The sequence below is a fragment of the Eumetopias jubatus genome, unplaced genomic scaffold (assembly GCF_037043125.1).
Source record: "Eumetopias jubatus isolate StellerSeaLion01/CBP00866 unplaced genomic scaffold, mEumJub1_p1.0 scaffold_6, whole genome shotgun sequence".
NCBI lineage: Eukaryota > Metazoa > Chordata > Mammalia > Carnivora > Otariidae > Eumetopias > Eumetopias jubatus.
Window position 1 is genome coordinate 146144812 of NW_028274812.1, and position 5736 is coordinate 146150547.

General features: G+C 48.5%; 1 long non-coding RNA gene across 1 annotated transcript; it reads left to right on the forward strand.

Annotated features, from left to right (window-relative positions):
* The first annotated feature begins 916 nt into the window (after positions 1 to 916).
* LOC114212542 (uncharacterized) lies at positions 917 to 4285 on the forward strand. Its single transcript, XR_003609993.2, has 2 exons — positions 917 to 2540; positions 3436 to 4285. It is a non-coding gene; the product is annotated as an uncharacterized LOC114212542 (long non-coding RNA).
* Positions 4286 to 5736: the final 1451 nt, after the last annotated feature.

Here is a 5736-nt window from a genome sequence, read left to right on the forward strand (position 1 = left end):
AGCCCCGCCCCCGCGAGTCACATGACCACCCCTGCTTCGGAGGCTGGGGCGCCCCGCCCCCGGCCTCTGGGCCAATGGGGGCTGAACCCCTGTGACGGGGCGGGGCCCCGGGGCGCCTGCGCTCCGGGCCCGCGGCGGCTCGGGGCGGAGCGGGCCGGGAACCCGGGAGTGTGCGGGACGCTGCGGGGTCCTGGGCTGAGGCCCGGACTGCACTGCCGCTTTGTCTAAGAAGCAGCAACGTTGTGTATATTACAGTGTCTGACTCCTGGGCCCCTTCCTCAAAGCAGCTAAAAGAGAACTCGAGCCAGAAGTAGCGTAACGGAGACGAATGCCGACCCTGAGAAAAACACCCCGAAGGATCTGGGAGAAATGGAGGCTCCCGAAGCGCAGCGGAAGCGCCCAGTCACCGAAGATGTGGCCGGCGAGACGGCTGAGATGCTTGGGGTGGTGGTGGCCTTGTGTAGGTGGAGGCAGCTGCCGCCGAGGCTGGGACCGCTCACGCCAGGACGGTCCCCCGTCCCGTTTCTGGGCTGGAATCAACGAAGAGTAATCCCGTCTGCTTGGGTTGGAGCAGAAATGGGATTCCCTTCAGAGCGAAGTGTCTATGGAGATCTGTTTTCCCTGCTCAACTGTTCTGTGAACAAAAGTTTTTTAAAAGAGCCCTCAGACAGCAAAGAGGAAGGCTGAACACTAAGAAAATAAAGGACTAAAGCCTGGGTAACGCAGCCAGGGACTTCGATTGTGAGCAAAGTACTGGGGATGGGGAGCCGTGAGAACATCATCAGGGTTTTACCAGTCACGCCTTCAGGGTTAACCAGTCATGTTTCTAATTCTGGAATTCTCCAGGGGGAGCTGCAGTTTATTTTAGATTCATATATTTTTTTAGATTTTTATTTATTTATTTATTTGGCGCGCAAGTAGGGGAAGGGGCAGAGGGAGACAATCTCGGGCAGACTCGCACTGAGAGGGAGCCCAACGCGGGGGGTGGGGGTGTTGTTCTAAGGACCCTGAGTTCATGACCCGAGAGGAAATCAGTAGTGGTTCTCTTAACGAACTGAGCCACCCATGCGCCCCATAGTTTAGTATTTGTTTTTAATTGAGCGAAGTAAGGCCAAAATATACAAAGTCGTCTTAATATTTGAAATAATTTTTAAAAAAGATTTTACTTATTTATTAGAGAGACACAGCGAGGTAGGGAACACAGGCAGGGGGAGTGGGAGAGGGAGAAGCAGGCTTCCCGCAGAGCGGGGAGCCCGATGTGGGGCTCGATGTGGGGCTCGATCCCAGGGCCCCGGGATCATGACCTGAGCCGAGGGCAGACGCTTAACGACTGAGCCACCCAGGCGCCCATGAAATAATAATTTTAAGTTCTATGTATGGTATGTTCCAGACCCTGTTCTAGTCACTTCACATGTGTTATCTCATTACCTTGTAAGAAAAATTCTGATATGTATTAAGTTTATCTGAGGAGGGAACTGGTGTACGTAGAGATTAAATGACTTGCCCAAGATAACACATTTAGTAACTGGTGAAGCTGGAAGATGAAGAGTCCGGTACCAGAGCCTGTGCTTGCAACCACTATATTTGTATGACTACCTCAATAGTGGTGAGTGTATTGTGGGAAAGTACTGGAATAAAAATAAAGCAAATGGTTCTGATCCCTGCACTGCATGTAAGAAGGTCTCAGTACTTGGTGAACTCTTCAGCCTTTTCTTTCAAGAGACATTGGCCCAATCAAAGTGCTCATTTTATTTATTGGTTCATTCACTCAACAAATGTTTCTGGAGCACTACCAATTCATATGACTCTATATTGGATTTTAGGAATATAAAGACAGGTGAGATTCAGTCCCATTCCTCTAGCGGTTCACACTCTAGCGTGGAGACAGCAGGTGCTGTAAGTGGTGTCATAGAGGTAGAAGTTACATGTTACAGTCTGGGAGCACAGAGAAGGAGTACTTAATTAAGAATTCGAGAAAAGTCTAGAAAAGACTCTGGAGGGGATGAAATATGAGGTGAAGCTTCATAGATGCAATGAGTTGAAGATGGACTGGAATGGAAGATGGGAGAAAAGAGATACTTGAATGTGAGTTCGATTAATGGACCTCGCAGGAAACGGAAGCCATTCATAGGATGGCTGAATTATCTCCAAACTTAAAATTCTTTGGAGAGTTTTTATTTTTATTATGTATTTATTTAGGAAGATGACTTTATTTTAAAATATAGAGAGAAGCAAAACAGGAAACCTGGAGACAAGGGTAAAGAATAAGAAGGAGCAGCCAGCAAATTATGAGGAAAATGAACAAACAAAAATGGGTCAGGGCAAGGGAGGAGAGTTTCAAATAAAAGGTTGATGACAGCAGTGTCATACAGAGATCAGTTGGGAATTTCTATGTTCTAGGCGTGTTACAGGCTCCTTATATGTACTAACTCAGTCATTCAAGAACCCTTTGCTGTTTAATCCTCACAACAACCCCATCTTATGGATGAGGGAAATGAAGTACAAGGAAGTTAAGTGTTTCGTGCAAGATCATGCTGCTGGTAAGTGGCAGAATGGGGATTTAAACCCTGGCAGTCTGACTTCCTGAGTCTGTGCTTGTTACCACTATCTTATACTCCTTCTCTGAAGAAGATCTAGGGAGTTTAGGAATCAAGAGTTTTTCATCTTTAATAGGGGCAGTTTCTGTGGAGTGTGGTGGAAAGGGAAGAACGGGACACAAGCTGTATCATTTCTTTCCAGAATTTTGGCTATAAAAATGAAAAATCAAAGGCCATCTCTACTGTAGAACATAGGACTTCCAGAGGGAGTAGGGCCTACAGCTTCAGGGTGCAAGAGATTTGAATACGTCGCTAAAGGAAAAATGCCAATAGAGAGGATGAAGATTCAGGAAAGGGGTATCAGAGGCCACTCAGGAGATAGGGGAGGCTGGGTTCTAAAATACTAAGGAGAATTGATCCTTTAACCAGAGAAGGAACCTGAGATCAGAGGAAGGAAAATACATCTGCATTGCTTGGGTCTTGTTCAGAGACCGTTTTAGGATTTGGAGGGAGGAATTCCAACTAGCCACAGGTACCATATTCATCAGGCGTCCAATTTGTTCTATTAGTCACTCACCAAAACCCTGATTCAGCGGAGTTAAGAGTCTCCCAAAAGTATTTTCTCTTTGATCTATGCCAAGGAAAACAACCAACAGCATATTTTTAAAAATCACCGAGTTGATGGTCCAACAACTCCAAGAGGATAGCATCTTCATCTCTTGATTTCCTAGAGTGGCTCAGATTTTCTCACTGAAATACACCCAAGCAAGAGGAAAACGAACAAGCGCCTCAAAGTGACTTGTCACGGGTGTCAAATTCGAGGGTCTCATTTTATCTCTGTGGTGGTGTTAAGCCACAGTAATTGCTTCACTGTTCAAAATATTTATTTTCCTAATAGGTCACGCAAAAGTTGGGAAGAGAAAGATGGATGTCAACTAGCCTATGTCCCAGTCTGGGCTGAGGAGGAGCAAAGAGCTGCCTAAAGAAACGAGTAGCTGGGACAAACCGCAGAGGTCAAGATGGCCACTGGCCAATGGAACCGGCTGCCTGGGTCCACACCCACCAGCCACCCTCACGAGCACCACCGAGGTGCCGCGAGGACAGCAGAGCTGCCGGCCCCAAGCATTACAACTTCTGGAATGGAGACGCAGGAGCTCACTCTTCAGACATGGTCTCGATGATGCCTCTGTGCTCCTTTGTGGCCTCCCAGTTCCTGCCGTTGAATCCCTCAGCGACCACACTCCACCCAGTGCCCTCCTCCGGGCAGTGTGGGGCCATTCCAGAGCCTCCAGGGTATGAGCGGGGCGTGCAGAGGCGCTGGATGCCCCCGCTCTTACAGAAGGTGATGAGAGAAAAACTCTCTGAAGACCTCATACACAGGGGAAGCCGTTTGAAATTTCTTTCTAAGATAGCATGACCATACATAAACTTTGCTCAAACCAAAAGCCTAGTGTATGGCGCACCACGAATACACTGTACGTCCGCTTTGTAAATGAGTAGTCTAAAGGAAAGCCAGCCTGTCCTTGAGCCATCGGTGGATGTTCCTACTCCCGACATTCCTTTGCGAAAAAGCTCATTCCTGCCTGTATGCCAATCTGTAGTCTTTTGAGCTCTTACAAGGTATAAAAAAGTATATGACCCTGTAAAAACCGCTCCTTCTCCAGAACACTTTCTTCCCTGTGAAGAGCGCGTTTCCTAGCAGCCGGCCTAAGTTGGGCTCAAATAAAACTCTTTTTTTCTTACTTCTAGAGATTCTGACAGGTCTGTTCATTTGGCTGGACAGGTGTGCTAGGCTCAGTGTGCTTTGCATGAGTGTGTGCTTACGCTCTTGGCTCCCTTCAGGCTTCAAAAGCCTGAGCAAGGAAGTGTCTGTTCTGTGGCTTCTTTCAGATACTGCAGTTGCAACCAGAGAGGTGCAAGTCGGCCGAGGCTCAAACGTCCGTGTCCTACCCCGCAGCGGGCACCTCCTGCGTAGCTTCCCCGGCCCTGGTACTCCATGGTGTTCAGCAGCTCAGTGGCACCCTGACCCCTCCTGCAAAGTCTCCCACTGGTCTCCCGGGGAAGGGAGCAGCTGTGCGGGGCCACCTCCTGGGTCCAGTGACCGCTGCCTCTGCAGCTGCTTGTTCCTTGTTCCCAGCCCCCACCCCCCCCACCTGCCCCCGGCTGGCCCGTGGAGTCCTTTGTTTGTGGCCAGTGTGCAGGCCCCGGAGGCTCCAGCTGCTTCTGCCCGTGTGACTTGGCGGCCCTGCTGCTCCTCGCTGGCAGCATTAAATTAGGAGTCTCATTTTATCTTTAAAAGTCATGCAATTTGCATTCTACCCTATAATCTAGTTGGGCACTGGAAATGGAAAGTAAGAAAAGATTGGTTCCTCACCCTTTAGAAATCATAGTTAAAAATGAAATAGGGCGCCTGGGTGGCTCAGTAGGTTAAATGTCTGCCTTTGGCTCAGGTCATGATCCCAGGGTGCTGGGATCGAGCCCCACATGGGGCTCCCTGTCTGCCTGCCACTCCCCCTGCTTGTATGCTCTCTCCCCCTCTCTCTGTCAAATAAATAAATAAAATCTTTAAAAAAAAATGAAATCGAAATACGCCGAGTTCAGAGGTAGCAACTCTATGGGGCAAATTACCAGTCTCCTTGCCAAATTCAAGGCAGGTAACACCAATCACTTGTGACTTTCTTTTCCACTCAACAAAAAGTTAGGCTCGGCTTCCTCCTCAAAACGATATCCACTGCCTGTCAATCAGAATGGGCTTTGATTTGGTAAATCCCTGTGCACAAGAGACAAGTTTAATTCGATAAGATACGTATTAGAGGAAAGATCTGTGTGAAGCGCAATAAGAACATTGGAGGAAGTGGGTGTTTCTGCTTGGGAGGATCGGAAGAAACTTTACAAAAGGAGGTAGGCAGGCAGTCCGTGGTTGTGGTGATGGCTTTGTTCCACAAAGTCTTCAGGGACCCAGGTTCCTTCCCGTTCATAGTCCATCATCCCTTATCTGGTGGGTAGATTTCTAACCATCATATTCAGGTTTCAGACAGAAGGATGGAGGAGGATTCAAGAAAAGGCAAAGGGTGTGTGCCAGCTCTTATTAGAGGAAGTCTCCAAGAGGTCGCAGGCCTGCAGGCCACCTGCATCTCATTGGCCAGACCTTAGTCACATAGCCACACCTATCCGCAAGTTCTGTTCCCACAGAAGAAGA